The sequence below is a fragment of the Salmo salar genome, chromosome 08 (genome assembly GCF_965601325.2).
Source record: "Salmo salar chromosome 08, fSalSal1, whole genome shotgun sequence".
In the NCBI taxonomy this organism is placed as follows: Eukaryota; Metazoa; Chordata; class Actinopteri; order Salmoniformes; family Salmonidae; genus Salmo; species Salmo salar.
This window is the reverse complement of record NC_138298.1, coordinates 3395876-3421957: the sequence shown is the minus strand read 5'-3', so window position 1 is coordinate 3421957 and position 26082 is coordinate 3395876. Positions and strand designations below refer to the sequence as shown.

Genomic DNA, 26082 nt, shown 5'->3' with positions numbered 1-26082 from the left:
ACGAGGGTGTGCCCCTGCACTATTTCATCAGCAACACTGCCTTGTAGTAAGCATTTAATGATGAATTGACTAAATGCAGCTTCCTGCCTTTTTAATAGGATCAAATTTCCTTGTGTTTTCAATTAGCATCTGCCTTGTATTTATAAGACAAACAAGAATATTGTTGCTGAATGCAGCTTGTGTGTGCTTTGTGCTCCTTTGCCCTGTTCAAATGATGAAAGGAAATAAAGTTTGTATTTTATCCAACTACCTGTGCTAAAAAGTGATGGGAACAGTGTTTGTAATTTCTTCTACTTTTTCAGTGACACAAAGTTCAAGCTGCTTATCTAATTGGTGAAAATGCAATGTCTGTTTATCACACTCACTTTGACTATATATGTTGTAGCAAGAGATTGTTTCTCGCTTACGGCCATACCAGCCTGGGTACGCCTGATCTCGTCTGATCTCGGAAGCTAAGCAGGGTCGGGCCTGGTTAGTACTTGGATGGGAGACCGCCTGGGAATACCAGGTGCTGTAAGCATTTTGTCCACGAGGGTGTGCTCTTGCACTATTTCATCAGCAACACTGCCTTGTATTAAGCATTTAATGATGAATTGACTAAATGTCTGTTTTATCAGACTCACTTTGACTATATATGTTGTAGCAAGAGATTGTTTCTCGCTTACGGCCATACCAGCCTGGGTACGCCCGATCTCGTCTGATCTCGGAAGCTAAGCAGGGTCGGGCCTGGTTAGTACTTGGATGGGAGACCGCCTGGGAATACCAGGTGCTGTAAGCATTTTGTCCACGAGGGTGTGCCCCTGCACTATTTCATCAGCAACACTGCCTTGTAGTAAGCATTTAATGATGAATTGACTAAATGCAGCTTCCTGCCTTTTTAATAGGATCAAATTTCCTTGTGTTTTCAATTAGCATCTGCCTTGTATTTATAAGACAAACAAGAATATTGTTGCTGAATGCAGCTTGTGTGTGCTTTGTGCTCCTTTGCCCTGTTCAAATGATGAAAGGAAATAAAGTTTGTATTTTATCCAACTACCTGTGCTAAAAAGTGATGGGAACAGTGTTTGTAATTTCTTCTACTTTTTCAGTGACACAAAGTTCAAGCTGCTTATCTAATTGGTGAAAATGCAATGTCTGTTTATCACACTCACTTTGACTATATATGTTGTAGCAAGAGATTGTTTCTCGCTTACGGCCATACCAGCCTGGGTACGCCCGATCTCGTCTGATCTCGGAAGCTAAGCAGGGTCGGGCCTGGTTAGTACTTGGATGGGAGACCGCCTGGGAATACCAGGTGCTGTAAGCATTTTGTCCACGAGGGTGTGCCCCTGCACTATTTCATCAGCAACACTGCCTTGTAGTAAGCATTTAATGATGAATTGACTAAATGCAGCTTCCTGCCTTTTTAATAGGATCAAATTTCCTTGTGTTTTCAATTAGCATCTGCCTTGTATTTATAAGACAAACAAGAATATTGTTGCTGAATGCAGCTTGTGTGTGCTTTGTGCTCCTTTGCCCTGTTCAAATGATGAAAGGAAATAAAGTTTGTATTTTATCCAACTACCTGTGCTAAAAAGTGATGGGAACAGTGTTTGTAATTTCTTCTACTTTTTCAGTGACACAAAGTTCAAGCTGCTTATCTAATTGGTGAAAATGCAATGTCTGTTTATCACACTCACTTTGACTATATATGTTGTAGCAAGAGATTGTTTCTCGCTTACGGCCATACCAGCCTGGGTACGCCCGATCTCGTCTGATCTCGGAAGCTAAGCAGGGTCGGGCCTGGTTAGTACTTGGATGGGAGACCGCCTGGGAATACCAGGTGCTGTAAGCATTTTGTCCACGAGGGTGTGCCCCTGCACTATTTCATCAGCAACACTGCCTTGTAGTAAGCATTTAATGATGAATTGACTAAATGCAGCTTCCTGCCTTTTTAATAGGATCAAATTTCCTTGTGTTTTCAATTAGCATCTGCCTTGTATTTATAAGACAAACAAGAATATTGTTGCTGAATGCAGCTTGTGTGTGCTTTGTGCTCCTTTGCCCTGTTCAAATGATGAAAGGAAATAAAGTTTGTATTTTATCCAACTACCTGTGCTAAAAAGTGATGGGAACAGTGTTTGTAATTTCTTCTACTTTTTCAGTGACACAAAGTTCAAGCTGCTTATCTAATTGGTGAAAATGCAATGTCTGTTTATCACACTCACTTTGACTATATATGTTGTAGCAAGAGATTGTTTCTCGCTTACGGCCATACCAGCCTGGGTACGCCTGATCTCGTCTGATCTCGGAAGCTAAGCAGGGTCGGGCCTGGTTAGTACTTGGATGGGAGACCGCCTGGGAATACCAGGTGCTGTAAGCATTTTGTCCACGAGGGTGTGCTCTTGCACTATTTCATCAGCAACACTGCCTTGTATTAAGCATTTAATGATGAATTGACTAAATGTCTGTTTTATCAGACTCACTTTGACTATATATGTTGTAGCAAGAGATTGTTTCTCGCTTACGGCCATACCAGCCTGGGTACGCCCGATCTCGTCTGATCTCGGAAGCTAAGCAGGGTCGGGCCTGGTTAGTACTTGGATGGGAGACCGCCTGGGAATACCAGGTGCTGTAAGCATTTTGTCCACGAGGGTGTGCCCCTGCACTATTTCATCAGCAACACTGCCTTGTAGTAAGCATTTAATGATGAATTGACTAAATGCAGCTTCCTGCCTTTTTAATAGGATCAAATTTCCTTGTGTTTTCAATTAGCATCTGCCTTGTATTTATAAGACAAACAAGAATATTGTTGCTGAATGCAGCTTGTGTGTGCTTTGTGCTCCTTTGCCCTGTTCAAATGATGAAAGGAAATAAAGTTTGTATTTTATCCAACTACCTGTGCTAAAAAGTGATGGGAACAGTGTTTGTAATTTCTTCTACTTTTTCAGTGACACAAAGTTCAAGCTGCTTATCTAATTGGTGAAAATGCAATGTCTGTTTATCACACTCACTTTGACTATATATGTTGTAGCAAGAGATTGTTTCTCGCTTACGGCCATACCAGCCTGGGTACGCCCGATCTCGTCTGATCTCGGAAGCTAAGCAGGGTCGGGCCTGGTTAGTACTTGGATGGGAGACCGCCTGGGAATACCAGGTGCTGTAAGCATTTTGTCCACGAGGGTGTGCCCCTGCACTATTTCATCAGCAACACTGCCTTGTAGTAAGCATTTAATGATGAATTGACTAAATGCAGCTTCCTGCCTTTTTAATAGGATCAAATTTCCTTGTGTTTTCAATTAGCATCTGCCTTGTATTTATAAGACAAACAAGAATATTGTTGCTGAATGCAGCTTGTGTGTGCTTTGTGCTCCTTTGCCCTGTTCAAATGATGAAAGGAAATAAAGTTTGTATTTTATCCAACTACCTGTGCTAAAAAGTGATGGGAACAGTGTTTGTAATTTCTTCTACTTTTTCAGTGACACAAAGTTCAAGCTGCTTATCTAATTGGTGAAAATGCAATGTCTGTTTATCACACTCACTTTGACTATATATGTTGTAGCAAGAGATTGTTTCTCGCTTACGGCCATACCAGCCTGGGTACGCCCGATCTCGTCTGATCTCGGAAGCTAAGCAGGGTCGGGCCTGGTTAGTACTTGGATGGGAGACCGCCTGGGAATACCAGGTGCTCTAAGCATTTTGTCCACGAGGGTGTGCTCTTGCACTATTTCATCAGCAACACTGCCTTGTATTAAGCATTTAATGATGAATTGACTAAATGTCTGTTTTATCAGACTCACTTTGACTATATATGTTGTAGCAAGAGATTGTTTCTCGCTTACGGCCATACCAGCCTGGGTACGCCCGATCTCGTCTGATCTCGGAAGCTAAGCAGGGTCGGGCCTGGTTAGTACTTGGATGGGAGACCGCCTGGGAATACCAGGTGCTGTAAGCATTTTGTCCACGAGGGTGTGCCCCTGCACTATTTCATCAGCAACACTGCCTTGTAGTAAGCATTTAATGATGAATTGACTAAATGCAGCTTCCTGCCTTTTTAATAGGATCAAATTTCCTTGTGTTTTCAATTAGCATCTGCCTTGTATTTATAAGACAAACAAGAATATTGTTGCTGAATGCAGCTTGTGTGTGCTTTGTGCTCCTTTGCCCTGTTCAAATGATGAAAGGAAATAAAGTTTGTATTTTATCCAACTACCTGTGCTAAAAAGTGATGGGAACAGTGTTTGTAATTTCTTCTACTTTTTCAGTGACACAAAGTTCAAGCTGCTTATCTAATTGGTGAAAATGCAATGTCTGTTTATCACACTCACTTTGACTATATATGTTGTAGCAAGAGATTGTTTCTCGCTTACGGCCATACCAGCCTGGGTACGCCCGATCTCGTCTGATCTCGGAAGCTAAGCAGGGTCGGGCCTGGTTAGTACTTGGATGGGAGACCGCCTGGGAATACCAGGTGCTGTAAGCATTTTGTCCACGAGGGTGTGCCCCTGCACTATTTCATCAGCAACACTGCCTTGTAGTAAGCATTTAATGATGAATTGACTAAATGCAGCTTCCTGCCTTTTTAATAGGATCAAATTTCCTTGTGTTTTCAATTAGCATCTGCCTTGTATTTATAAGACAAACAAGAATATTGTTGCTGAATGCAGCTTGTGTGTGCTTTGTGCTCCTTTGCCCTGTTCAAATGATGAAAGGAAATAAAGTTTGTATTTTATCCAACTACCTGTGCTAAAAAGTGATGGGAACAGTGTTTGTAATTTCTTCTACTTTTTCAGTGACACAAAGTTCAAGCTGCTTATCTAATTGGTGAAAATGCAATGTCTGTTTATCACACTCACTTTGACTATATATGTTGTAGCAAGAGATTGTTTCTCGCTTACGGCCATACCAGCCTGGGTACGCCTGATCTCGTCTGATCTCGGAAGCTAAGCAGGGTCGGGCCTGGTTAGTACTTGGATGGGAGACCGCCTGGGAATACCAGGTGCTGTAAGCATTTTGTCCACGAGGGTGTGCTCTTGCACTATTTCATCAGCAACACTGCCTTGTATTAAGCATTTAATGATGAATTGACTAAATGTCTGTTTTATCAGACTCACTTTGACTATATATGTTGTAGCAAGAGATTGTTTCTCGCTTACGGCCATACCAGCCTGGGTACGCCCGATCTCGTCTGATCTCGGAAGCTAAGCAGGGTCGGGCCTGGTTAGTACTTGGATGGGAGACCGCCTGGGAATACCAGGTGCTGTAAGCATTTTGTCCACGAGGGTGTGCCCCTGCACTATTTCATCAGCAACACTGCCTTGTAGTAAGCATTTAATGATGAATTGACTAAATGCAGCTTCCTGCCTTTTTAATAGGATCAAATTTCCTTGTGTTTTCAATTAGCATCTGCCTTGTATTTATAAGACAAACAAGAATATTGTTGCTGAATGCAGCTTGTGTGTGCTTTGTGCTCCTTTGCCCTGTTCAAATGATGAAAGGAAATAAAGTTTGTATTTTATCCAACTACCTGTGCTAAAAAGTGATGGGAACAGTGTTTGTAATTTCTTCTACTTTTTCAGTGACACAAAGTTCAAGCTGCTTATCTAATTGGTGAAAATGCAATGTCTGTTTATCACACTCACTTTGACTATATATGTTGTAGCAAGAGATTGTTTCTCGCTTACGGCCATACCAGCCTGGGTACGCCCGATCTCGTCTGATCTCGGAAGCTAAGCAGGGTCGGGCCTGGTTAGTACTTGGATGGGAGACCGCCTGGGAATACCAGGTGCTGTAAGCATTTTGTCCACGAGGGTGTGCCCCTGCACTATTTCATCAGCAACACTGCCTTGTAGTAAGCATTTAATGATGAATTGACTAAATGCAGCTTCCTGCCTTTTTAATAGGATCAAATTTCCTTGTGTTTTCAATTAGCATCTGCCTTGTATTTATAAGACAAACAAGAATATTGTTGCTGAATGCAGCTTGTGTGTGCTTTGTGCTCCTTTGCCCTGTTCAAATGATGAAAGGAAATAAAGTTTGTATTTTATCCAACTACCTGTGCTAAAAAGTGATGGGAACAGTGTTTGTAATTTCTTCTACTTTTTCAGTGACACAAAGTTCAAGCTGCTTATCTAATTGGTGAAAATGCAATGTCTGTTTATCACACTCACTTTGACTATATATGTTGTAGCAAGAGATTGTTTCTCGCTTACGGCCATACCAGCCTGGGTACGCCCGATCTCGTCTGATCTCGGAAGCTAAGCAGGGTCGGGCCTGGTTAGTACTTGGATGGGAGACCGCCTGGGAATACCAGGTGCTCTAAGCATTTTGTCCACGAGGGTGTGCTCTTGCACTATTTCATCAGCAACACTGCCTTGTATTAAGCATTTAATGATGAATTGACTAAATGTCTGTTTTATCAGACTCACTTTGACTATATATGTTGTAGCAAGAGATTGTTTCTCGCTTACGGCCATACCAGCCTGGGTACGCCCGATCTCGTCTGATCTCGGAAGCTAAGCAGGGTCGGGCCTGGTTAGTACTTGGATGGGAGACCGCCTGGGAATACCAGGTGCTGTAAGCATTTTGTCCACGAGGGTGTGCCCCTGCACTATTTCATCAGCAACACTGCCTTGTAGTAAGCATTTAATGATGAATTGACTAAATGCAGCTTCCTGCCTTTTTAATAGGATCAAATTTCCTTGTGTTTTCAATTAGCATCTGCCTTGTATTTATAAGACAAACAAGAATATTGTTGCTGAATGCAGCTTGTGTGTGCTTTGTGCTCCTTTGCCCTGTTCAAATGATGAAAGGAAATAAAGTTTGTATTTTATCCAACTACCTGTGCTAAAAAGTGATGGGAACAGTGTTTGTAATTTCTTCTACTTTTTCAGTGACACAAAGTTCAAGCTGCTTATCTAATTGGTGAAAATGCAATGTCTGTTTATCACACTCACTTTGACTATATATGTTGTAGCAAGAGATTGTTTCTCGCTTACGGCCATACCAGCCTGGGTACGCCCGATCTCGTCTGATCTCGGAAGCTAAGCAGGGTCGGGCCTGGTTAGTACTTGGATGGGAGACCGCCTGGGAATACCAGGTGCTGTAAGCATTTTGTCCACGAGGGTGTGCTCTTGCACTATTTCATCAGCAACACTGCCTTGTATTAAGCATTTAATGATGAATTGACTAAATGTCTGTTTTATCAGACTCACTTTGACTATATATGTTGTAGCAAGAGATTGTTTCTCGCTTACGGCCATACCAGCCTGGGTACGCCCGATCTCGTCTGATCTCGGAAGCTAAGCAGGGTCGGGCCTGGTTAGTACTTGGATGGGAGACCGCCTGGGAATACCAGGTGCTGTAAGCATTTTGTCCACGAGGGTGTGCCCCTGCACTATTTCATCAGCAACACTGCCTTGTAGTAAGCATTTAATGATGAATTGACTAAATGCAGCTTCCTGCCTTTTTAATAGGATCAAATTTCCTTGTGTTTTCAATTAGCATCTGCCTTGTATTTATAAGACAAACAAGAATATTGTTGCTGAATGCAGCTTGTGTGTGCTTTGTGCTCCTTTGCCCTGTTCAAATGATGAAAGGAAATAAAGTTTGTATTTTATCCAACTACCTGTGCTAAAAAGTGATGGGAACAGTGTTTGTAATTTCTTCTACTTTTTCAGTGACACAAAGTTCAAGCTGCTTATCTAATTGGTGAAAATGCAATGTCTGTTTATCACACTCACTTTGACTATATATGTTGTAGCAAGAGATTGTTTCTCGCTTACGGCCATACCAGCCTGGGTACGCCCGATCTCGTCTGATCTCGGAAGCTAAGCAGGGTCGGGCCTGGTTAGTACTTGGATGGGAGACCGCCTGGGAATACCAGGTGCTCTAAGCATTTTGTCCACGAGGGTGTGCTCTTGCACTATTTCATCAGCAACACTGCCTTGTATTAAGCATTTAATGATGAATTGACTAAATGTCTGTTTTATCAGACTCACTTTGACTATATATGTTGTAGCAAGAGATTGTTTCTCGCTTACGGCCATACCAGCCTGGGTACGCCCGATCTCGTCTGATCTCGGAAGCTAAGCAGGGTCGGGCCTGGTTAGTACTTGGATGGGAGACCGCCTGGGAATACCAGGTGCTGTAAGCATTTTGTCCACGAGGGTGTGCCCCTGCACTATTTCATCAGCAACACTGCCTTGTAGTAAGCATTTAATGATGAATTGACTAAATGCAGCTTCCTGCCTTTTTAATAGGATCAAATTTCCTTGTGTTTTCAATTAGCATCTGCCTTGTATTTATAAGACAAACAAGAATATTGTTGCTGAATGCAGCTTGTGTGTGCTTTGTGCTCCTTTGCCCTGTTCAAATGATGAAAGGAAATAAAGTTTGTATTTTATCCAACTACCTGTGCTAAAAAGTGATGGGAACAGTGTTTGTAATTTCTTCTACTTTTTCAGTGACACAAAGTTCAAGCTGCTTATCTAATTGGTGAAAATGCAATGTCTGTTTATCACACTCACTTTGACTATATATGTTGTAGCAAGAGATTGTTTCTCGCTTACGGCCATACCAGCCTGGGTACGCCCGATCTCGTCTGATCTCGGAAGCTAAGCAGGGTCGGGCCTGGTTAGTACTTGGATGGGAGACCGCCTGGGAATACCAGGTGCTGTAAGCATTTTGTCCACGAGGGTGTGCTCTTGCACTATTTCATCAGCAACACTGCCTTGTATTAAGCATTTAATGATGAATTGACTAAATGTCTGTTTTATCAGACTCACTTTGACTATATATGTTGTAGCAAGAGATTGTTTCTCGCTTACGGCCATACCAGCCTGGGTACGCCCGATCTCGTCTGATCTCGGAAGCTAAGCAGGGTCGGGCCTGGTTAGTACTTGGATGGGAGACCGCCTGGGAATACCAGGTGCTGTAAGCATTTTGTCCACGAGGGTGTGCCCCTGCACTATTTCATCAGCAACACTGCCTTGTAGTAAGCATTTAATGATGAATTGACTAAATGCAGCTTCCTGCCTTTTTAATAGGATCAAATTTCCTTGTGTTTTCAATTAGCATCTGCCTTGTATTTATAAGACAAACAAGAATATTGTTGCTGAATGCAGCTTGTGTGTGCTTTGTGCTCCTTTGCCCTGTTCAAATGATGAAAGGAAATAAAGTTTGTATTTTATCCAACTACCTGTGCTAAAAAGTGATGGGAACAGTGTTTGTAATTTCTTCTACTTTTTCAGTGACACAAAGTTCAAGCTGCTTATCTAATTGGTGAAAATGCAATGTCTGTTTATCACACTCACTTTGACTATATATGTTGTAGCAAGAGATTGTTTCTCGCTTACGGCCATACCAGCCTGGGTACGCCTGATCTCGTCTGATCTCGGAAGCTAAGCAGGGTCGGGCCTGGTTAGTACTTGGATGGGAGACCGCCTGGGAATACCAGGTGCTGTAAGCATTTTGTCCACGAGGGTGTGCTCTTGCACTATTTCATCAGCAACACTGCCTTGTATTAAGCATTTAATGATGAATTGACTAAATGTCTGTTTTATCAGACTCACTTTGACTATATATGTTGTAGCAAGAGATTGTTTCTCGCTTACGGCCATACCAGCCTGGGTACGCCCGATCTCGTCTGATCTCGGAAGCTAAGCAGGGTCGGGCCTGGTTAGTACTTGGATGGGAGACCGCCTGGGAATACCAGGTGCTGTAAGCATTTTGTCCACGAGGGTGTGCCCCTGCACTATTTCATCAGCAACACTGCCTTGTAGTAAGCATTTAATGATGAATTGACTAAATGCAGCTTCCTGCCTTTTTAATAGGATCAAATTTCCTTGTGTTTTCAATTAGCATCTGCCTTGTATTTATAAGACAAACAAGAATATTGTTGCTGAATGCAGCTTGTGTGTGCTTTGTGCTCCTTTGCCCTGTTCAAATGATGAAAGGAAATAAAGTTTGTATTTTATCCAACTACCTGTGCTAAAAAGTGATGGGAACAGTGTTTGTAATTTCTTCTACTTTTTCAGTGACACAAAGTTCAAGCTGCTTATCTAATTGGTGAAAATGCAATGTCTGTTTATCACACTCACTTTGACTATATATGTTGTAGCAAGAGATTGTTTCTCGCTTACGGCCATACCAGCCTGGGTACGCCCGATCTCGTCTGATCTCGGAAGCTAAGCAGGGTCGGGCCTGGTTAGTACTTGGATGGGAGACCGCCTGGGAATACCAGGTGCTGTAAGCATTTTGTCCACGAGGGTGTGCCCCTGCACTATTTCATCAGCAACACTGCCTTGTAGTAAGCATTTAATGATGAATTGACTAAATGCAGCTTCCTGCCTTTTTAATAGGATCAAATTTCCTTGTGTTTTCAATTAGCATCTGCCTTGTATTTATAAGACAAACAAGAATATTGTTGCTGAATGCAGCTTGTGTGTGCTTTGTGCTCCTTTGCCCTGTTCAAATGATGAAAGGAAATAAAGTTTGTATTTTATCCAACTACCTGTGCTAAAAAGTGATGGGAACAGTGTTTGTAATTTCTTCTACTTTTTCAGTGACACAAAGTTCAAGCTGCTTATCTAATTGGTGAAAATGCAATGTCTGTTTATCACACTCACTTTGACTATATATGTTGTAGCAAGAGATTGTTTCTCGCTTACGGCCATACCAGCCTGGGTACGCCTGATCTCGTCTGATCTCGGAAGCTAAGCAGGGTCGGGCCTGGTTAGTACTTGGATGGGAGACCGCCTGGGAATACCAGGTGCTGTAAGCATTTTGTCCACGAGGGTGTGCTCTTGCACTATTTCATCAGCAACACTGCCTTGTATTAAGCATTTAATGATGAATTGACTAAATGTCTGTTTTATCAGACTCACTTTGACTATATATGTTGTAGCAAGAGATTGTTTCTCGCTTACGGCCATACCAGCCTGGGTACGCCCGATCTCGTCTGATCTCGGAAGCTAAGCAGGGTCGGGCCTGGTTAGTACTTGGATGGGAGACCGCCTGGGAATACCAGGTGCTGTAAGCATTTTGTCCACGAGGGTGTGCCCCTGCACTATTTCATCAGCAACACTGCCTTGTAGTAAGCATTTAATGATGAATTGACTAAATGCAGCTTCCTGCCTTTTTAATAGGATCAAATTTCCTTGTGTTTTCAATTAGCATCTGCCTTGTATTTATAAGACAAACAAGAATATTGTTGCTGAATGCAGCTTGTGTGTGCTTTGTGCTCCTTTGCCCTGTTCAAATGATGAAAGGAAATAAAGTTTGTATTTTATCCAACTACCTGTGCTAAAAAGTGATGGGAACAGTGTTTGTAATTTCTTCTACTTTTTCAGTGACACAAAGTTCAAGCTGCTTATCTAATTGGTGAAAATGCAATGTCTGTTTATCACACTCACTTTGACTATATATGTTGTAGCAAGAGATTGTTTCTCGCTTACGGCCATACCAGCCTGGGTACGCCCGATCTCGTCTGATCTCGGAAGCTAAGCAGGGTCGGGCCTGGTTAGTACTTGGATGGGAGACCGCCTGGGAATACCAGGTGCTGTAAGCATTTTGTCCACGAGGGTGTGCCCCTGCACTATTTCATCAGCAACACTGCCTTGTAGTAAGCATTTAATGATGAATTGACTAAATGCAGCTTCCTGCCTTTTTAATAGGATCAAATTTCCTTGTGTTTTCAATTAGCATCTGCCTTGTATTTATAAGACAAACAAGAATATTGTTGCTGAATGCAGCTTGTGTGTGCTTTGTGCTCCTTTGCCCTGTTCAAATGATGAAAGGAAATAAAGTTTGTATTTTATCCAACTACCTGTGCTAAAAAGTGATGGGAACAGTGTTTGTAATTTCTTCTACTTTTTCAGTGACACAAAGTTCAAGCTGCTTATCTAATTGGTGAAAATGCAATGTCTGTTTATCACACTCACTTTGACTATATATGTTGTAGCAAGAGATTGTTTCTCGCTTACGGCCATACCAGCCTGGGTACGCCCGATCTCGTCTGATCTCGGAAGCTAAGCAGGGTCGGGCCTGGTTAGTACTTGGATGGGAGACCGCCTGGGAATACCAGGTGCTGTAAGCATTTTGTCCACGAGGGTGTGCTCTTGCACTATTTCATCAGCAACACTGCCTTGTATTAAGCATTTAATGATGAATTGACTAAATGTCTGTTTTATCAGACTCACTTTGACTATATATGTTGTAGCAAGAGATTGTTTCTCGCTTACGGCCATACCAGCCTGGGTACGCCCGATCTCGGAAGCTAAGCAGGGTCGGGCCTGGTTAGTACTTGGATGGGAGACCGCCTGGGAATACCAGGTGCTGTAAGCATTTTGTCCACGAGGGTGTGCCCCTGCACTATTTCATCAGCAACACTGCCTTGTAGTAAGCATTTAATGATGAATTGACTAAATGCAGCTTCCTGCCTTTTTAATAGGATCAAATTTCCTTGTGTTTTCAATTAGCATCTGCCTTGTATTTATAAGACAAACAAGAATATTGTTGCTGAATGCAGCTTGTGTGTGCTTTGTGCTCCTTTGCCCTGTTCAAATGATGAAAGGAAATAAAGTTTGTATTTTATCCAACTACCTGTGCTAAAAAGTGATGGGAACAGTGTTTGTAATTTCTTCTACTTTTTCAGTGACACAAAGTTCAAGCTGCTTATCTAATTGGTGAAAATGCAATGTCTGTTTATCACACTCACTTTGACTATATATGTTGTAGCAAGAGATTGTTTCTCGCTTACGGCCATACCAGCCTGGGTACGCCCGATCTCGTCTGATCTCGGAAGCTAAGCAGGGTCGGGCCTGGTTAGTACTTGGATGGGAGACCGCCTGGGAATACCAGGTGCTGTAAGCATTTTGTCCACGAGGGTGTGCTCTTGCACTATTTCATCAGCAACACTGCCTTGTATTAAGCATTTAATGATGAATTGACTAAATGTCTGTTTTATCAGACTCACTTTGACTATATATGTTGTAGCAAGAGATTGTTTCTCGCTTACGGCCATACCAGCCTGGGTACGCCCGATCTCGGAAGCTAAGCAGGGTCGGGCCTGGTTAGTACTTGGATGGGAGACCGCCTGGGAATACCAGGTGCTGTAAGCATTTTGTCCACGAGGGTGTGCCCCTGCACTATTTCATCAGCAACACTGCCTTGTAGTAAGCATTTAATGATGAATTGACTAAATGCAGCTTCCTGCCTTTTTAATAGGATCAAATTTCCTTGTGTTTTCAATTAGCATCTGCCTTGTATTTATAAGACAAACAAGAATATTGTTGCTGAATGCAGCTTGTGTGTGCTTTGTGCTCCTTTGCCCTGTTCAAATGATGAAAGGAAATAAAGTTTGTATTTTATCCAACTACCTGTGCTAAAAAGTGATGGGAACAGTGTTTGTAATTTCTTCTACTTTTTCAGTGACACAAAGTTCAAGCTGCTTATCTAATTGGTGAAAATGCAATGTCTGTTTATCACACTCACTTTGACTATATATGTTGTAGCAAGAGATTGTTTCTCGCTTACGGCCATACCAGCCTGGGTACGCCTGATCTCGTCTGATCTCGGAAGCTAAGCAGGGTCGGGCCTGGTTAGTACTTGGATGGGAGACCGCCTGGGAATACCAGGTGCTGTAAGCATTTTGTCCACGAGGGTGTGCTCTTGCACTATTTCATCAGCAACACTGCCTTGTATTAAGCATTTAATGATGAATTGACTAAATGTCTGTTTTATCAGACTCACTTTGACTATATATGTTGTAGCAAGAGATTGTTTCTCGCTTACGGCCATACCAGCCTGGGTACGCCCGATCTCGTCTGATCTCGGAAGCTAAGCAGGGTCGGGCCTGGTTAGTACTTGGATGGGAGACCGCCTGGGAATACCAGGTGCTGTAAGCATTTTGTCCACGAGGGTGTGCCCCTGCACTATTTCATCAGCAACACTGCCTTGTAGTAAGCATTTAATGATGAATTGACTAAATGCAGCTTCCTGCCTTTTTAATAGGATCAAATTTCCTTGTGTTTTCAATTAGCATCTGCCTTGTATTTATAAGACAAACAAGAATATTGTTGCTGAATGCAGCTTGTGTGTGCTTTGTGCTCCTTTGCCCTGTTCAAATGATGAAAGGAAATAAAGTTTGTATTTTATCCAACTACCTGTGCTAAAAAGTGATGGGAACAGTGTTTGTAATTTCTTCTACTTTTTCAGTGACACAAAGTTCAAGCTGCTTATCTAATTGGTGAAAATGCAATGTCTGTTTATCACACTCACTTTGACTATATATGTTGTAGCAAGAGATTGTTTCTCGCTTACGGCCATACCAGCCTGGGTACGCCCGATCTCGTCTGATCTCGGAAGCTAAGCAGGGTCGGGCCTGGTTAGTACTTGGATGGGAGACCGCCTGGGAATACCAGGTGCTGTAAGCATTTTGTCCACGAGGGTGTGCCCCTGCACTATTTCATCAGCAACACTGCCTTGTAGTAAGCATTTAATGATGAATTGACTAAATGCAGCTTCCTGCCTTTTTAATAGGATCAAATTTCCTTGTGTTTTCAATTAGCATCTGCCTTGTATTTATAAGACAAACAAGAATATTGTTGCTGAATGCAGCTTGTGTGTGCTTTGTGCTCCTTTGCCCTGTTCAAATGATGAAAGGAAATAAAGTTTGTATTTTATCCAACTACCTGTGCTAAAAAGTGATGGGAACAGTGTTTGTAATTTCTTCTACTTTTTCAGTGACACAAAGTTCAAGCTGCTTATCTAATTGGTGAAAATGCAATGTCTGTTTATCACACTCACTTTGACTATATATGTTGTAGCAAGAGATTGTTTCTCGCTTACGGCCATACCAGCCTGGGTACGCCCGATCTCGTCTGATCTCGGAAGCTAAGCAGGGTCGGGCCTGGTTAGTACTTGGATGGGAGACCGCCTGGGAATACCAGGTGCTCTAAGCATTTTGTCCACGAGGGTGTGCTCTTGCACTATTTCATCAGCAACACTGCCTTGTATTAAGCATTTAATGATGAATTGACTAAATGTCTGTTTTATCAGACTCACTTTGACTATATATGTTGTAGCAAGAGATTGTTTCTCGCTTACGGCCATACCAGCCTGGGTACGCCCGATCTCGTCTGATCTCGGAAGCTAAGCAGGGTCGGGCCTGGTTAGTACTTGGATGGGAGACCGCCTGGGAATACCAGGTGCTGTAAGCATTTTGTCCACGAGGGTGTGCCCCTGCACTATTTCATCAGCAACACTGCCTTGTAGTAAGCATTTAATGATGAATTGACTAAATGCAGCTTCCTGCCTTTTTAATAGGATCAAATTTCCTTGTGTTTTCAATTAGCATCTGCCTTGTATTTATAAGACAAACAAGAATATTGTTGCTGAATGCAGCTTGTGTGTGCTTTGTGCTCCTTTGCCCTGTTCAAATGATGAAAGGAAATAAAGTTTGTATTTTATCCAACTACCTGTGCTAAAAAGTGATGGGAACAGTGTTTGTAATTTCTTCTACTTTTTCAGTGACACAAAGTTCAAGCTGCTTATCTAATTGGTGAAAATGCAATGTCTGTTTATCACACTCACTTTGACTATATATGTTGTAGCAAGAGATTGTTTCTCGCTTACGGCCATACCAGCCTGGGTACGCCCGATCTCGTCTGATCTCGGAAGCTAAGCAGGGTCGGGCCTGGTTAGTACTTGGATGGGAGACCGCCTGGGAATACCAGGTGCTCTAAGCATTTTGTCCACGAGGGTGTGCTCTTGCACTATTTCATCAGCAACACTGCCTTGTATTAAGCATTTAATGATGAATTGACTAAATGTCTGTTTTATCAGACTCACTTTGACTATATATGTTGTAGCAAGAGATTGTTTCTCGCTTACGGCCATACCAGCCTGGGTACGCCCGATCTCGTCTGATCTCGGAAGCTAAGCAGGGTCGGGCCTGGTTAGTACTTGGATGGGAGACCGCCTGGGAATACCAGGTGCTGTAAGCATTTTGTCCACGAGGGTGTGCCCCTGCACTATTTCATCAGCAACACTGCCTTGTAGTAAGCATTTAATGATGAATTGACTAAATGCAGCTTCCTGCCTTTTTAATAGGATCAAATTTCCTTGTGTTTTCAATTAGCATCTGCCTTGTATTTATAAGACAAACAAGAATATTGTTGCTGAATGCAGCTTGTGTGTGCTTTGTGCTCCTTTGCCCTGTTCAAATGATGAAAGGAAATAAAGTTTGTATTTTATCCAACTACCTGTGCTAAAAAGTGATGGGAACAGTGTTTGTAATTTCTTCTACTTTTTCAGTGACACAAAGTTCAAGCTGCTTATCTAATTGGTGAAAATGCAATGTCTGTTTATCACACTCACTTTGACTATATATGTTGTAGCAAGAGATTGTTTCTCGCTTACGGCCATACCAGCCTGGGTACGCCCGATCTCGTCTGATCTCGGAAGCTAAGCAGGGTCGGGCCTGGTTAGTACTTGGATGGGAGACCGCCTGGGAATACCAGGTGCTGTAAGCATTTTGTCCACGAGGGTGTGCTCTTGCACTATTTCATCAGCAACACTGCCTTGTATTAAGCATTTAATGATGAATTGACTAAATGTCTGTTTTATCAGACTCACTTTGACTATATATGTTGTAGCAAGAGATTGTTTCTCGCTTACGGCCATACCAGCCTGGGTACGCCCGATCTCGTCTGATCTCGGAAGCTAAGCAGGGTCGGGCCTGGTTAGTACTTGGATGGGAGACCGCCTGGGAATACCAGGTGCTGTAAGCATTTTGTCCACGAGGGTGTGCCCCTGCACTATTTCATCAGCAACACTGCCTTGTAGTAAGCATTTAATGATGAATTGACTAAATGCAGCTTCCTGCCTTTTTAATAGGATCAAATTTCCTTGTGTTTTCAATTAGCATCTGCCTTGTATTTATAAGACAAACAAGAATATTGTTGCTGAATGCAGCTTGTGTGTGCTTTGTGCTCCTTTGCCCTGTTCAAATGATGAAAGGAAATAAAGTTTGTATTTTATCCAACTACCTGTGCTAAAAAGTGATGGGAACAGTGTTTGTAATTTCTTCTACTTTTTCAGTGACACAAAGTTCAAGCTGCTTATCTAATTGGTGAAAATGCAATGTCTGTTTATCACACTCACTTTGACTATATATGTTGTAGCAAGAGATTGTTTCTCGCTTACGGCCATACCAGCCTGGGTACGCCTGATCTCGTCTGATCTCGGAAGCTAAGCAGGGTCGGGCCTGGTTAGTACTTGGATGGGAGACCGCCTGGGAATACCAGGTGCTGTAAGCATTTTGTCCACGAGGGTGTGCTCTTGCACTATTTCATCAGCAACACTGCCTTGTATTAAGCATTTAATGATGAATTGACTAAATGTCTGTTTTATCAGACTCACTTTGACTATATATGTTGTAGCAAGAGATTGTTTCTCGCTTACGGCCATACCAGCCTGGGTACGCCCGATCTCGTCTGATCTCGGAAGCTAAGCAGGGTCGGGCCTGGTTAGTACTTGGATGGGAGACCGCCTGGGAATACCAGGTGCGGTAAGCATTTTGTCCACGAGGGTGTGCCCCTGCACTATTTCATCAGCAACACTGCCTTGTAGTAAGCATTTAATGATGAATTGACTAAATGCAGCTTCCTGCCTTTTTAATAGGATCAAATTTCCTTGTGTTTTCAATTAGCATCTGCCTTGTATTTATAAGACAAACAAGAATATTGTTGCTGAATGCAGCTTGTGTGTGCTTTGTGCTCCTTTGCCCTGTTCAAATGATGAAAGGAAATAAAGTTTGTATTTTATCCAACTACCTGTGCTAAAAAGTGATGGGAACAGTGTTTGTAATTTCTTCTACTTTTTCAGTGACACAAAGTTCAAGCTGCTTATCTAATTGGTGAAAATGCAATGTCTGTTTATCACACTCACTTTGACTATATATGTTGTAGCAAGAGATTGTTTCTCGCTTACGGCCATACCAGCCTGGGTACGCCCGATCTCGTCTGATCTCGGAAGCTAAGCAGGGTCGGGCCTGGTTAGTACTTGGATGGGAGACCGCCTGGGAATACCAGGTGCTGTAAGCATTTTGTCCACGAGGGTGTGCCCCTGCACTATTTCATCAGCAACACTGCCTTGTAGTAAGCATTTAATGATGAATTGACTAAATGCAGCTTCCTGCCTTTTTAATAGGATCAAATTTCCTTGTGTTTTCAATTAGCATCTGCCTTGTATTTATAAGACAAACAAGAATATTGTTGCTGAATGCAGCTTGTGTGTGCTTTGTGCTCCTTTGCCCTGTTCAAATGATGAAAGGAAATAAAGTTTGTATTTTATCCAACTACCTGTGCTAAAAAGTGATGGGAACAGTGTTTGTAATTTCTTCTACTTTTTCAGTGACACAAAGTTCAAGCTGCTTATCTAATTGGTGAAAATGCAATGTCTGTTTATCACACTCACTTTGACTATATATGTTGTAGCAAGAGATTGTTTCTCGCTTACGGCCATACCAGCCTGGGTACGCCCGATCTCGTCTGATCTCGGAAGCTAGGCAGGGTCGGGCCTGGTTAGTACTTGGATGGGAGACCGCCTGGGAATACCAGGTGCTGTAAGCATTTTGTCCACGAGGGTGTGCTCTTGCACTATTTCATCAGCAACACTGCCTTGTATTAAGCATTTAATGATGAATTGACTAAATGTCTGTTTTATCAGACTCACTTTGACTATATATGTTGTAGCAAGAGATTGTTTCTCGCTTACGGCCATACCAGCCTGGGTACGCCCGATCTCGTCTGATCTCGGAAGCTAAGCAGGGTCGGGCCTGGTTAGTACTTGGATGGGAGACCGCCTGGGAATACCAGGTGCTGTAAGCATTTTGTCCACGAGGGTGTGCCCCTGCACTATTTCATCAGCAACACTGCCTTGTAGTAAGCATTTAATGATGAATTGACTAAATGCAGCTTCCTGCCTTTTTAATAGGATCAAATTTCCTTGTGTTTTCAATTAGCATCTGCCTTGTATTTATAAGACAAACAAGAATATTGTTGCTGAATGCAGCTTGTGTGTGCTTTGTGCTCCTTTGCCCTGTTCAAATGATGAAAGGAAATAAAGTTTGTATTTTATCCAACTACCTGTGCTAAAAAGTGATGGGAACAGTGTTTGTAATTTCTTCTACTTTTTCAGTGACACAAAGTTCAAGCTGCTTATCTAATTGGTGAAAATGCAATGTCTGTTTATCACACTCACTTTGACTATATATGTTGTAGCAAGAGATTGTTTCTCGCTTACGGCCATACCAGCCTGGGTACGCCCGATCTCGTCTGATCTCGGAAGCTAAGCAGGGTCGGGCCTGGTTAGTACTTGGATGGGAGACCGCCTGGGAATACCAGGTGCTGTAAGCATTTTGTCCACGAGGGTGTGCTCTTGCACTATTTCATCAGCAACACTGCCTTGTATTAAGCATTTAATGATGAATTGACTAAATGTCTGTTTTATCAGACTCACTTTGACTATATATGTTGTAGCAAGAGATTGTTTCTCGCTTACGGCCATACCAGCCTGGGTACGCCCGATCTCGTCTGATCTCGGAAGCTAGGCAGGGTCGGGCCTGGTTAGTACTTGGATGGGAGACCGCCTGGGAATACCAGGTGCTGTAAGCATTTTGTCCACGAGGGTGTGCCCCTGCACTATTTCATCAGCAACACTGCCTTGTAGTAAGCATTTAATGATGAATTGACTAAATGCAGCTTCCTGCCTTTTTAATAGGATCAAATTTCCTTGTGTTTTCAATTAGCATCTGCCTTGTATTTATAAGACAAACAAGAATATTGTTGCTGAATGCAGCTTGTGTGTGCTTTGTGCTCCTTTGCCCTGTTCAAATGATGAAAGGAAATAAAGTTTGTATTTTATCCAACTACCTGTGCTAAAAAGTGATGGGAACAGTGTTTGTAATTTCTTCTACTTTTTCAGTGACACAAAGTTCAAGCTGCTTATCTAATTGGTGAAAATGCAATGTCTGTTTATCACACTCACTTTGACTATATATGTTGTAGCAAGAGATTGTTTCTCGCTTACGGCCATACCAGCCTGGGTACGCCCGATCTCGTCTGATCTCGGAAGCTAGGCAGGGTCGGGCCTGGTTAGTACTTGGATGGGAGACCGCCTGGGAATACCAGGTGCTGTAAGCATTTTGTCCACGAGGGTGTGCTCTTGCACTATTTCATCAGCAACACTGCCTTGTATTAAGCATTTAATGATGAATTGACTAAATGTCTGTTTTATCAGACTCACTTTGACTATATATGTTGTAGCAAGAGATTGTTTCTCGCTTACGGCCATACCAGCCTGGGTACGCCCGATCTCGTCTGATCTCGGAAGCTAAGCAGGGTCGGGCCTGGTTAGTACTTGGATGGGAGACCGCCTGGGAATACCAGGTGCTGTAAGCATTTTGTCCACGAGGGTGTGCCCCTGCACTATTTCATCAGCAACACTGCCTTGTAGTAAGCATTTAATGATGAATTGACTAAATGCAGCTTCCTGCCTTTTTAATAGGATCAAATTTCCTTGTGTTTTCAATTAGCATCTGCCTTGTATTTATAAGACAAACAAGAATATTGTTGCTGAATGCAGCTTGTGTGTGCTTTGTGCTCCTTTGCCCTGTTCAAATGATGAAAGGAAATAAAGTTTGTATTTTATCCAACTACCTGTGCTAAAAAGTGATGGGAACAGTGTTTGTAATTTCTTCTACTTTTTCAGTGACACAAAGTTCAAGCTGCTTATCTAATTGGTGAAAATGCAATGTCTGTTTATCACACTCACTTTGACTATATATGTTGTAGCAAGAGATTGTTTCTCGCTTACGGCCATACCAGCCTGGGTACGCCCGATCTCGTCTGATCTCGGAAGCTAAGCAGGGTCGGGCCTGGTTAGTACTTGGATGGGAGACCGCCTGGGAATACCAGGTGCTGTAAGCATTTTGTCCACGAGGGTGTGCTCTTGCACTATTTCATCAGCAACACTGCCTTGTATTAAGCATTTAATGATGAATTGACTAAATGTCTGTTTTATCAGACTCACTTTGACTATATATGTTGTAGCAAGAGATTGTTTCTCGCTTACGGCCATACCAGCCTGGGTACGCCCGATCTCGTCTGATCTCGGAAGCTAAGCAGGGTCGGGCCTGGTTAGTACTTGGATGGGAGACCGCCTGGGAATACCAGGTGCTGTAAGCATTTTGTCCACGAGGGTGTGCCCCTGCACTATTTCATCAGCAACACTGCCTTGTAGTAAGCATTTAATGATGAATTGACTAAATGCAGCTTCCTGCCTTTTTAATAGGATCAAATTTCCTTGTGTTTTCAATTAGCATCTGCCTTGTATTTATAAGACAAACAAGAATATTGTTGCTGAATGCAGCTTGTGTGTGCTTTGTGCTCCTTTGCCCTGTTCAAATGATGAAAGGAAATAAAGTTTGTATTTTATCCAACTACCTGTGCTAAAAAGTGATGGGAACAGTGTTTGTAATTTCTTCTACTTTTTCAGTGACACAAAGTTCAAGCTGCTTATCTAATTGGTGAAAATGCAATGTCTGTTTATCACACTCACTTTGACTATATATGTTGTAGCAAGAGATTGTTTCTCGCTTACGGCCATACCAGCCTGGGTACGCCCGATCTCGTCTGATCTCGGAAGCTAAGCAGGGTCGGGCCTGGTTAGTACTTGGATGGGAGACCGCCTGGGAATACCAGGTGCTGTAAGCATTTTGTCCACGAGGGTGTGCTCTTGCACTATTTCATCAGCAACACTGCCTTGTATTAAGCATTTAATGATGAATTGACTAAATGTCTGTTTTATCAGACTCACTTTGACTATATATGTTGTAGCAAGAGATTGTTTCTCGCTTACGGCCATACCAGCCTGGGTACGCCCGATCTCGTCTGATCTCGGAAGCTAGGCAGGGTCGGGCCTGGTTAGTACTTGGATGGGAGACCGCCTGGGAATACCAGGTGCTGTAAGCATTTTGTCCACGAGGGTGTGCTCTTGCACTATTTCATCAGCAACACTGCCTTGTATTAAGCATTTAATGATGAATTGACTAAATGTCTGTTTTATCAGACTCACTTTGACTATATATGTTGTAGCAAGAGATTGTTTCTCGCTTACGGCCATACCAGCCTGGGTACGCCCGATCTCGTCTGATCTCGGAAGCTAAGCAGGGTCGGGCCTGGTTAGTACTTGGATGGGAGACCGCCTGGGAATACCAGGTGCTGTAAGCATTTTGTCCACGAGGGTGTGCCCCTGCACTATTTCATCAGCAACACTGCCTTGTAGTAAGCATTTAATGATGAATTGACTAAATGCAGCTTCCTGCCTTTTTAATAGGATCAAATTTCCTTGTGTTTTCAATTAGCATCTGCCTTGTATTTATAAGACAAACAAGAATATTGTTGCTGAATGCAGCTTGTGTGTGCTTTGTGCTCCTTTGCCCTGTTCAAATGATGAAAGGAAATAAAGTTTGTATTTTATCCAACTACCTGTGCTAAAAAGTGATGGGAACAGTGTTTGTAATTTCTTCTACTTTTTCAGTGACACAAAGTTCAAGCTGCTTATCTAATTGGTGAAAATGCAATGTCTGTTTATCACACTCACTTTGACTATATATGTTGTAGCAAGAGATTGTTTCTCGCTTACGGCCATACCAGCCTGGGTACGCCCGATCTCGTCTGATCTCGGAAGCTAAGCAGGGTCGGGCCTGGTTAGTACTTGGATGGGAGACCGCCTGGGAATACCAGGTGCTGTAAGCATTTTGTCCACGAGGGTGTGCTCTTGCACTATTTCATCAGCAACACTGCCTTGTATTAAGCATTTAATGATGAATTGACTAAATGTCTGTTTTATCAGACTCACTTTGACTATATATGTTGTAGCAAGAGATTGTTTCTCGCTTACGGCCATACCAGCCTGGGTACGCCCGATCTCGTCTGATCTCGGAAGCTAAGCAGGGTCGGGCCTGGTTAGTACTTGGATGGGAGACCGCCTGGGAATACCAGGTGCTGTAAGCATTTTGTCCACGAGGGTGTGCCCCTGCACTATTTCATCAGCAACACTGCCTTGTAGTAAGCATTTAATGATGAATTGACTAAATGCAGCTTCCTGCCTTTTTAATAGGATCAAATTTCCTTGTGTTTTCAATTAGCATCTGCCTTGTATTTATAAGACAAACAAGAATATTGTTGCTGAATGCAGCTTGTGTGTGCTTTGTGCTCCTTTGCCCTGTTCAAATGATGAAAGGAAATAAAGTTTGTATTTTATCCAACTACCTGTGCTAAAAAGTGATGGGAACAGTGTTTGTAATTTCTTCTACTTTTTCAGTGACACAAAGTTCAAGCTGCTTATCTAATTGGTGAAAATGCAATGTCTGTTTATCACACTCACTTTGACTATATATGTTGTAGCAAGAGATTGTTTCTCGCTTACGGCCATACCAGCCTGGGTACGCCCGATCTCGTCTGATCTCGGAAGCTAAGCAGGGTCGGGCCTGGTTAGTACTTGGATGGGAGACCGCCTGGGAATACCAGGTGCTGTAAGCATTTTGTCCACGAGGGTGTGCTCTTGCACTATTTCATCAGCAACACTGCCTTGTATTAAGCATTTAATGATGAATTGACTAAATGTCTGTTTTATCAGACTCACTTTGACTATATATGTTGTAGCAAGAGATTGTTTCTCGCTTACGGCCATACCAGCCTGGGTACGCCCGATCTCGTCTGATCTCGGAAGCTAAGCAGGGTCGGGCCTGGTTAGTACTTGGATGGGAGACCGCCTGGGAATACCAGGTGCTGTAAGCATTTTGTCCACGAGGGTGTGCCCCTGCACTATTTCATCAGCAACACTGCCTTGTAGTAAGCATTTAATGATGAATTGACTAAATGCAGCTTCCTGCCTTTTTAATAGGATCAAATTTCCTTGTGTTTTCAATTAGCATCTGCCTTGTATTTATAAGACAAACAAGAATATTGTTGCTGAATGCAGCTTGTGTGTGCTTTGTGCTCCTTTGCCCTGTTCAAATGATGAAAGGAAATAAAGTTTGTATTTTATCCAACTACCTGTGCTAAAAAGTGATGGGAACAGTGTTTGTAATTTCTTCTACTTTTTCAGTGACACAAAGTTCAAGCTGCTTATCTAATTGGTGAAAATGCAATGTCTGTTTATCACACTCACTTTGACTATATATGTTGTAGCAAGAGATTGTTTCTCGCTTACGGCCATACCAGCCTGGGTACGCCCGATCTCGTCTGATCTCGGAAGCTAAGCAGGGTCGGGCCTGGTTAGTACTTGGATGGGAGACCGCCTGGGAATACCAGGTGCTGTAAGCATTTTGTCCACGAGGGTGTGCTCTTGCACTATTTCATCAGCAACACTGCCTTGTATTAAGCATTTAATGATGAATTGACTAAATGTCTGTTTTATCAGACTCACTTTGACTATATATGTTGTAGCAAGAGATTGTTTCTCGCTTACGGCCATACCAGCCTGGGTACGCCCGATCTCGTCTGATCTCGGAAGCTAAGCAGGGTCGGGCCTGGTTAGTACTTGGATGGGAGACCGCCTGGGAATACCAGGTGCTGTAAGCATTTTGTCCACGAGGGTGTGCCCCTGCACTATTTCATCAGCAACACTGCCTTGTAGTAAGCATTTAATGATGAATTGACTAAATGCAGCTTCCTGCCTTTTTAATAGGATCAAATTTCCTTGTGTTTTCAATTAGCATCTGCCTTGTATTTATAAGACAAACAAGAATATTGTTGCTGAATGCAGCTTGTGTGTGCTTTGTGCTCCTTTGCCCTGTTCAAATGATGAAAGGAAATAAAGTTTGTATTTTATCCAACTACCTGTGCTAAAAAGTGATGGGAACAGTGTTTGTAATTTCTTCTACTTTTTCAGTGACACAAAGTTCAAGCTGCTTATCTAATTGGTGAAAATGCAATGTCTGTTTATCACACTCACTTTGACTATATATGTTGTAGCAAGAGATTGTTTCTCGCTTACGGCCATACCAGCCTGGGTACGCCCGATCTCGTCTGATCTCGGAAGCTAGGCAGGGTCGGGCCTGGTTAGTACTTGGATGGGAGACCGCCTGGGAATACCAGGTGCTGTAAGCATTTTGTCCACGAGGGTGTGCTCTTGCACTATTTCATCAGCAACACTGCCTTGTATTAAGCATTTAATGATGAATTGACTAAATGTCTGTTTTATCAGACTCACTTTGACTATATATGTTGTAGCAAGAGATTGTTTCTCGCTTACGGCCATACCAGCCTGGGTACGCCCGATCTCGTCTGATCTCGGATGCTAAGCAGGGTCGGGCCTGGTTAGTACTTGGATGGGAGACCGCCTGGGAATACTAGGTGCTGTAAGCATTTTGTCCACGAGGGTGTGCCCCTGCACTATTTCATCAGCAACACTGCCTTGTAGTAAGCATTTAATGATGAATTGACTAAATGCAGCTTCCTGCCTTTTTAATAGGATCAAATTTCCTTGTGTTTTCAATTAGCATCTGCCTTGTATTTATAAGACAAACAAGAATATTGTTGCTGAATGCAGCTTGTGTGTGCTTTGTGCTCCTTTGCCCTGTACAAATGATGAAAGGAAATAAAGTTTGTATTTTATCCAACTACCTGTGCTAAAAAGTGATGGGAACAGTGTTTGTAATTTCTTCTACTTTTTCAGTGACACAAAGTTCAAGCTGCTTATCTAATTGGTGAAAATGCAATGTCTGTTTATCACACTCACTTTGACTATATATGTTGTAGCAAGAGATTGTTTCTCGCTTACGGCCATACCAGCCTGGGTACGCCCGATCTCGTCTGATCTCGGAAGCTAAGCAGGGTCGGTCCTGGTTAGTACTTGGATGGGAGACCGCCTGGGAATACCAGGTGCTGTAAGCATTTTGTCCACGAGGGTGTGCTCTTGCACTATTTCATCAGCAACACTGCCTTGTATTAAGCATTTAATGATGAATTGACTAAATGTCTGTTTTATCAAACTCACTTTGACTATATATGTTGTAGCAAGAGATTGTTT

The 26082-nt window shown here is 42.6% G+C and overlaps 61 non-coding genes and 2 pseudogenes across 61 annotated transcripts; all 63 read left to right on the top strand.

Annotated features, from left to right (window-relative positions):
* Positions 1-401: 401 nt before the first annotated feature.
* LOC145882892 (5S ribosomal RNA) lies at positions 402-520 on the top strand. The gene has a single exon (XR_014394463.1). It is a non-coding gene; the product is annotated as a 5S ribosomal RNA (ribosomal RNA).
* A 139-nt stretch (positions 521-659) lies between these two features.
* Positions 660-778, top strand: LOC145856324 (5S ribosomal RNA). The gene has a single exon (XR_014377212.1). It is a non-coding gene; the product is annotated as a 5S ribosomal RNA (ribosomal RNA).
* A 409-nt stretch (positions 779-1187) lies between these two features.
* Positions 1188-1306, top strand: LOC145856323 (5S ribosomal RNA). The gene has a single exon (XR_014377211.1). It is a non-coding gene; the product is annotated as a 5S ribosomal RNA (ribosomal RNA).
* Positions 1307-1715: 409 nt separating this feature from the next.
* Positions 1716-1834, top strand: LOC145856322 (5S ribosomal RNA). The gene has a single exon (XR_014377210.1). It is a non-coding gene; the product is annotated as a 5S ribosomal RNA (ribosomal RNA).
* A 409-nt stretch (positions 1835-2243) lies between these two features.
* Positions 2244-2362, top strand: LOC145882891 (5S ribosomal RNA). Its single transcript, XR_014394462.1, has one exon. It is a non-coding gene; the product is annotated as a 5S ribosomal RNA (ribosomal RNA).
* A 139-nt stretch (positions 2363-2501) lies between these two features.
* Positions 2502-2620, top strand: LOC145856321 (5S ribosomal RNA). Its single transcript, XR_014377209.1, has one exon. It is a non-coding gene; the product is annotated as a 5S ribosomal RNA (ribosomal RNA).
* Positions 2621-3029: 409 nt separating this feature from the next.
* Positions 3030-3148, top strand: LOC145856320 (5S ribosomal RNA). The gene has a single exon (XR_014377208.1). It is a non-coding gene; the product is annotated as a 5S ribosomal RNA (ribosomal RNA).
* Positions 3149-3557: 409 nt separating this feature from the next.
* Positions 3558-3676, top strand: LOC145886627 (5S ribosomal RNA). The gene has a single exon (XR_014398212.1). It is a non-coding gene; the product is annotated as a 5S ribosomal RNA (ribosomal RNA).
* A 139-nt stretch (positions 3677-3815) lies between these two features.
* LOC145856319 (5S ribosomal RNA) lies at positions 3816-3934 on the top strand. The gene has a single exon (XR_014377207.1). It is a non-coding gene; the product is annotated as a 5S ribosomal RNA (ribosomal RNA).
* Positions 3935-4343: 409 nt separating this feature from the next.
* On the top strand, positions 4344-4462 carry LOC145856318 (5S ribosomal RNA). The gene has a single exon (XR_014377206.1). It is a non-coding gene; the product is annotated as a 5S ribosomal RNA (ribosomal RNA).
* Positions 4463-4871: 409 nt separating this feature from the next.
* LOC145882890 (5S ribosomal RNA) lies at positions 4872-4990 on the top strand. The gene has a single exon (XR_014394461.1). It is a non-coding gene; the product is annotated as a 5S ribosomal RNA (ribosomal RNA).
* Positions 4991-5129: 139 nt separating this feature from the next.
* LOC145856317 (5S ribosomal RNA) lies at positions 5130-5248 on the top strand. The gene has a single exon (XR_014377205.1). It is a non-coding gene; the product is annotated as a 5S ribosomal RNA (ribosomal RNA).
* Positions 5249-5657: 409 nt separating this feature from the next.
* On the top strand, positions 5658-5776 carry LOC145856315 (5S ribosomal RNA). The gene has a single exon (XR_014377203.1). It is a non-coding gene; the product is annotated as a 5S ribosomal RNA (ribosomal RNA).
* Positions 5777-6185: 409 nt separating this feature from the next.
* Positions 6186-6304, top strand: LOC145886626 (5S ribosomal RNA). The gene has a single exon (XR_014398211.1). It is a non-coding gene; the product is annotated as a 5S ribosomal RNA (ribosomal RNA).
* A 139-nt stretch (positions 6305-6443) lies between these two features.
* LOC145856314 (5S ribosomal RNA) lies at positions 6444-6562 on the top strand. Its single transcript, XR_014377202.1, has one exon. It is a non-coding gene; the product is annotated as a 5S ribosomal RNA (ribosomal RNA).
* Positions 6563-6971: 409 nt separating this feature from the next.
* On the top strand, positions 6972-7090 carry LOC145856313 (5S ribosomal RNA). Its single transcript, XR_014377201.1, has one exon. It is a non-coding gene; the product is annotated as a 5S ribosomal RNA (ribosomal RNA).
* Positions 7091-7229: 139 nt separating this feature from the next.
* Positions 7230-7348, top strand: LOC145856312 (5S ribosomal RNA). The gene has a single exon (XR_014377200.1). It is a non-coding gene; the product is annotated as a 5S ribosomal RNA (ribosomal RNA).
* A 409-nt stretch (positions 7349-7757) lies between these two features.
* Positions 7758-7876, top strand: LOC145886625 (5S ribosomal RNA). The gene has a single exon (XR_014398210.1). It is a non-coding gene; the product is annotated as a 5S ribosomal RNA (ribosomal RNA).
* A 139-nt stretch (positions 7877-8015) lies between these two features.
* On the top strand, positions 8016-8134 carry LOC145856311 (5S ribosomal RNA). The gene has a single exon (XR_014377199.1). It is a non-coding gene; the product is annotated as a 5S ribosomal RNA (ribosomal RNA).
* Positions 8135-8543: 409 nt separating this feature from the next.
* Positions 8544-8662, top strand: LOC145856310 (5S ribosomal RNA). The gene has a single exon (XR_014377198.1). It is a non-coding gene; the product is annotated as a 5S ribosomal RNA (ribosomal RNA).
* A 139-nt stretch (positions 8663-8801) lies between these two features.
* On the top strand, positions 8802-8920 carry LOC145856309 (5S ribosomal RNA). Its single transcript, XR_014377197.1, has one exon. It is a non-coding gene; the product is annotated as a 5S ribosomal RNA (ribosomal RNA).
* A 409-nt stretch (positions 8921-9329) lies between these two features.
* LOC145882889 (5S ribosomal RNA) lies at positions 9330-9448 on the top strand. The gene has a single exon (XR_014394460.1). It is a non-coding gene; the product is annotated as a 5S ribosomal RNA (ribosomal RNA).
* Positions 9449-9587: 139 nt separating this feature from the next.
* Positions 9588-9706, top strand: LOC145856308 (5S ribosomal RNA). Its single transcript, XR_014377196.1, has one exon. It is a non-coding gene; the product is annotated as a 5S ribosomal RNA (ribosomal RNA).
* Positions 9707-10115: 409 nt separating this feature from the next.
* Positions 10116-10234, top strand: LOC145856307 (5S ribosomal RNA). The gene has a single exon (XR_014377195.1). It is a non-coding gene; the product is annotated as a 5S ribosomal RNA (ribosomal RNA).
* Positions 10235-10643: 409 nt separating this feature from the next.
* LOC145882888 (5S ribosomal RNA) lies at positions 10644-10762 on the top strand. Its single transcript, XR_014394459.1, has one exon. It is a non-coding gene; the product is annotated as a 5S ribosomal RNA (ribosomal RNA).
* A 139-nt stretch (positions 10763-10901) lies between these two features.
* Positions 10902-11020, top strand: LOC145856306 (5S ribosomal RNA). Its single transcript, XR_014377194.1, has one exon. It is a non-coding gene; the product is annotated as a 5S ribosomal RNA (ribosomal RNA).
* Positions 11021-11429: 409 nt separating this feature from the next.
* Positions 11430-11548, top strand: LOC145856304 (5S ribosomal RNA). The gene has a single exon (XR_014377192.1). It is a non-coding gene; the product is annotated as a 5S ribosomal RNA (ribosomal RNA).
* A 409-nt stretch (positions 11549-11957) lies between these two features.
* LOC145856303 (5S ribosomal RNA) lies at positions 11958-12076 on the top strand. Its single transcript, XR_014377191.1, has one exon. It is a non-coding gene; the product is annotated as a 5S ribosomal RNA (ribosomal RNA).
* A 139-nt stretch (positions 12077-12215) lies between these two features.
* LOC145853114 (uncharacterized) lies at positions 12216-12324 on the top strand (annotated as a pseudogene).
* A 409-nt stretch (positions 12325-12733) lies between these two features.
* On the top strand, positions 12734-12852 carry LOC145856302 (5S ribosomal RNA). Its single transcript, XR_014377190.1, has one exon. It is a non-coding gene; the product is annotated as a 5S ribosomal RNA (ribosomal RNA).
* Positions 12853-12991: 139 nt separating this feature from the next.
* On the top strand, positions 12992-13100 carry LOC145853113 (uncharacterized; annotated as a pseudogene).
* A 409-nt stretch (positions 13101-13509) lies between these two features.
* Positions 13510-13628, top strand: LOC145882887 (5S ribosomal RNA). The gene has a single exon (XR_014394458.1). It is a non-coding gene; the product is annotated as a 5S ribosomal RNA (ribosomal RNA).
* A 139-nt stretch (positions 13629-13767) lies between these two features.
* LOC145856301 (5S ribosomal RNA) lies at positions 13768-13886 on the top strand. Its single transcript, XR_014377189.1, has one exon. It is a non-coding gene; the product is annotated as a 5S ribosomal RNA (ribosomal RNA).
* A 409-nt stretch (positions 13887-14295) lies between these two features.
* Positions 14296-14414, top strand: LOC145856300 (5S ribosomal RNA). Its single transcript, XR_014377188.1, has one exon. It is a non-coding gene; the product is annotated as a 5S ribosomal RNA (ribosomal RNA).
* A 409-nt stretch (positions 14415-14823) lies between these two features.
* Positions 14824-14942, top strand: LOC145886624 (5S ribosomal RNA). Its single transcript, XR_014398209.1, has one exon. It is a non-coding gene; the product is annotated as a 5S ribosomal RNA (ribosomal RNA).
* A 139-nt stretch (positions 14943-15081) lies between these two features.
* LOC145856299 (5S ribosomal RNA) lies at positions 15082-15200 on the top strand. Its single transcript, XR_014377187.1, has one exon. It is a non-coding gene; the product is annotated as a 5S ribosomal RNA (ribosomal RNA).
* A 409-nt stretch (positions 15201-15609) lies between these two features.
* On the top strand, positions 15610-15728 carry LOC145886623 (5S ribosomal RNA). The gene has a single exon (XR_014398208.1). It is a non-coding gene; the product is annotated as a 5S ribosomal RNA (ribosomal RNA).
* Positions 15729-15867: 139 nt separating this feature from the next.
* Positions 15868-15986, top strand: LOC145856298 (5S ribosomal RNA). Its single transcript, XR_014377186.1, has one exon. It is a non-coding gene; the product is annotated as a 5S ribosomal RNA (ribosomal RNA).
* A 409-nt stretch (positions 15987-16395) lies between these two features.
* Positions 16396-16514, top strand: LOC145856297 (5S ribosomal RNA). Its single transcript, XR_014377185.1, has one exon. It is a non-coding gene; the product is annotated as a 5S ribosomal RNA (ribosomal RNA).
* Positions 16515-16653: 139 nt separating this feature from the next.
* LOC145856296 (5S ribosomal RNA) lies at positions 16654-16772 on the top strand. The gene has a single exon (XR_014377184.1). It is a non-coding gene; the product is annotated as a 5S ribosomal RNA (ribosomal RNA).
* Positions 16773-17181: 409 nt separating this feature from the next.
* Positions 17182-17300, top strand: LOC145882886 (5S ribosomal RNA). The gene has a single exon (XR_014394457.1). It is a non-coding gene; the product is annotated as a 5S ribosomal RNA (ribosomal RNA).
* Positions 17301-17439: 139 nt separating this feature from the next.
* On the top strand, positions 17440-17558 carry LOC145885016 (5S ribosomal RNA). Its single transcript, XR_014396596.1, has one exon. It is a non-coding gene; the product is annotated as a 5S ribosomal RNA (ribosomal RNA).
* Positions 17559-17967: 409 nt separating this feature from the next.
* Positions 17968-18086, top strand: LOC145856295 (5S ribosomal RNA). Its single transcript, XR_014377183.1, has one exon. It is a non-coding gene; the product is annotated as a 5S ribosomal RNA (ribosomal RNA).
* Positions 18087-18495: 409 nt separating this feature from the next.
* On the top strand, positions 18496-18614 carry LOC145885781 (5S ribosomal RNA). Its single transcript, XR_014397365.1, has one exon. It is a non-coding gene; the product is annotated as a 5S ribosomal RNA (ribosomal RNA).
* A 139-nt stretch (positions 18615-18753) lies between these two features.
* Positions 18754-18872, top strand: LOC145856293 (5S ribosomal RNA). Its single transcript, XR_014377181.1, has one exon. It is a non-coding gene; the product is annotated as a 5S ribosomal RNA (ribosomal RNA).
* Positions 18873-19281: 409 nt separating this feature from the next.
* LOC145856292 (5S ribosomal RNA) lies at positions 19282-19400 on the top strand. Its single transcript, XR_014377180.1, has one exon. It is a non-coding gene; the product is annotated as a 5S ribosomal RNA (ribosomal RNA).
* A 139-nt stretch (positions 19401-19539) lies between these two features.
* On the top strand, positions 19540-19658 carry LOC145885780 (5S ribosomal RNA). The gene has a single exon (XR_014397364.1). It is a non-coding gene; the product is annotated as a 5S ribosomal RNA (ribosomal RNA).
* Positions 19659-20067: 409 nt separating this feature from the next.
* LOC145885779 (5S ribosomal RNA) lies at positions 20068-20186 on the top strand. Its single transcript, XR_014397363.1, has one exon. It is a non-coding gene; the product is annotated as a 5S ribosomal RNA (ribosomal RNA).
* A 139-nt stretch (positions 20187-20325) lies between these two features.
* Positions 20326-20444, top strand: LOC145856291 (5S ribosomal RNA). The gene has a single exon (XR_014377179.1). It is a non-coding gene; the product is annotated as a 5S ribosomal RNA (ribosomal RNA).
* A 409-nt stretch (positions 20445-20853) lies between these two features.
* LOC145856290 (5S ribosomal RNA) lies at positions 20854-20972 on the top strand. Its single transcript, XR_014377178.1, has one exon. It is a non-coding gene; the product is annotated as a 5S ribosomal RNA (ribosomal RNA).
* A 139-nt stretch (positions 20973-21111) lies between these two features.
* Positions 21112-21230, top strand: LOC145856289 (5S ribosomal RNA). The gene has a single exon (XR_014377177.1). It is a non-coding gene; the product is annotated as a 5S ribosomal RNA (ribosomal RNA).
* A 409-nt stretch (positions 21231-21639) lies between these two features.
* Positions 21640-21758, top strand: LOC145856288 (5S ribosomal RNA). The gene has a single exon (XR_014377176.1). It is a non-coding gene; the product is annotated as a 5S ribosomal RNA (ribosomal RNA).
* Positions 21759-21897: 139 nt separating this feature from the next.
* On the top strand, positions 21898-22016 carry LOC145885778 (5S ribosomal RNA). Its single transcript, XR_014397362.1, has one exon. It is a non-coding gene; the product is annotated as a 5S ribosomal RNA (ribosomal RNA).
* A 139-nt stretch (positions 22017-22155) lies between these two features.
* On the top strand, positions 22156-22274 carry LOC145856287 (5S ribosomal RNA). Its single transcript, XR_014377175.1, has one exon. It is a non-coding gene; the product is annotated as a 5S ribosomal RNA (ribosomal RNA).
* Positions 22275-22683: 409 nt separating this feature from the next.
* On the top strand, positions 22684-22802 carry LOC145856286 (5S ribosomal RNA). The gene has a single exon (XR_014377174.1). It is a non-coding gene; the product is annotated as a 5S ribosomal RNA (ribosomal RNA).
* A 139-nt stretch (positions 22803-22941) lies between these two features.
* Positions 22942-23060, top strand: LOC145856285 (5S ribosomal RNA). The gene has a single exon (XR_014377173.1). It is a non-coding gene; the product is annotated as a 5S ribosomal RNA (ribosomal RNA).
* A 409-nt stretch (positions 23061-23469) lies between these two features.
* Positions 23470-23588, top strand: LOC145856284 (5S ribosomal RNA). Its single transcript, XR_014377172.1, has one exon. It is a non-coding gene; the product is annotated as a 5S ribosomal RNA (ribosomal RNA).
* Positions 23589-23727: 139 nt separating this feature from the next.
* On the top strand, positions 23728-23846 carry LOC145856282 (5S ribosomal RNA). The gene has a single exon (XR_014377170.1). It is a non-coding gene; the product is annotated as a 5S ribosomal RNA (ribosomal RNA).
* A 409-nt stretch (positions 23847-24255) lies between these two features.
* On the top strand, positions 24256-24374 carry LOC145856281 (5S ribosomal RNA). The gene has a single exon (XR_014377169.1). It is a non-coding gene; the product is annotated as a 5S ribosomal RNA (ribosomal RNA).
* Positions 24375-24513: 139 nt separating this feature from the next.
* LOC145856280 (5S ribosomal RNA) lies at positions 24514-24632 on the top strand. The gene has a single exon (XR_014377168.1). It is a non-coding gene; the product is annotated as a 5S ribosomal RNA (ribosomal RNA).
* Positions 24633-25041: 409 nt separating this feature from the next.
* On the top strand, positions 25042-25160 carry LOC145885777 (5S ribosomal RNA). The gene has a single exon (XR_014397361.1). It is a non-coding gene; the product is annotated as a 5S ribosomal RNA (ribosomal RNA).
* Positions 25161-25299: 139 nt separating this feature from the next.
* Positions 25300-25418, top strand: LOC145887086 (5S ribosomal RNA). Its single transcript, XR_014398673.1, has one exon. It is a non-coding gene; the product is annotated as a 5S ribosomal RNA (ribosomal RNA).
* A 409-nt stretch (positions 25419-25827) lies between these two features.
* Positions 25828-25946, top strand: LOC145884880 (5S ribosomal RNA). Its single transcript, XR_014396460.1, has one exon. It is a non-coding gene; the product is annotated as a 5S ribosomal RNA (ribosomal RNA).
* The last annotated feature ends 136 nt before the right edge of the window (positions 25947-26082 follow it).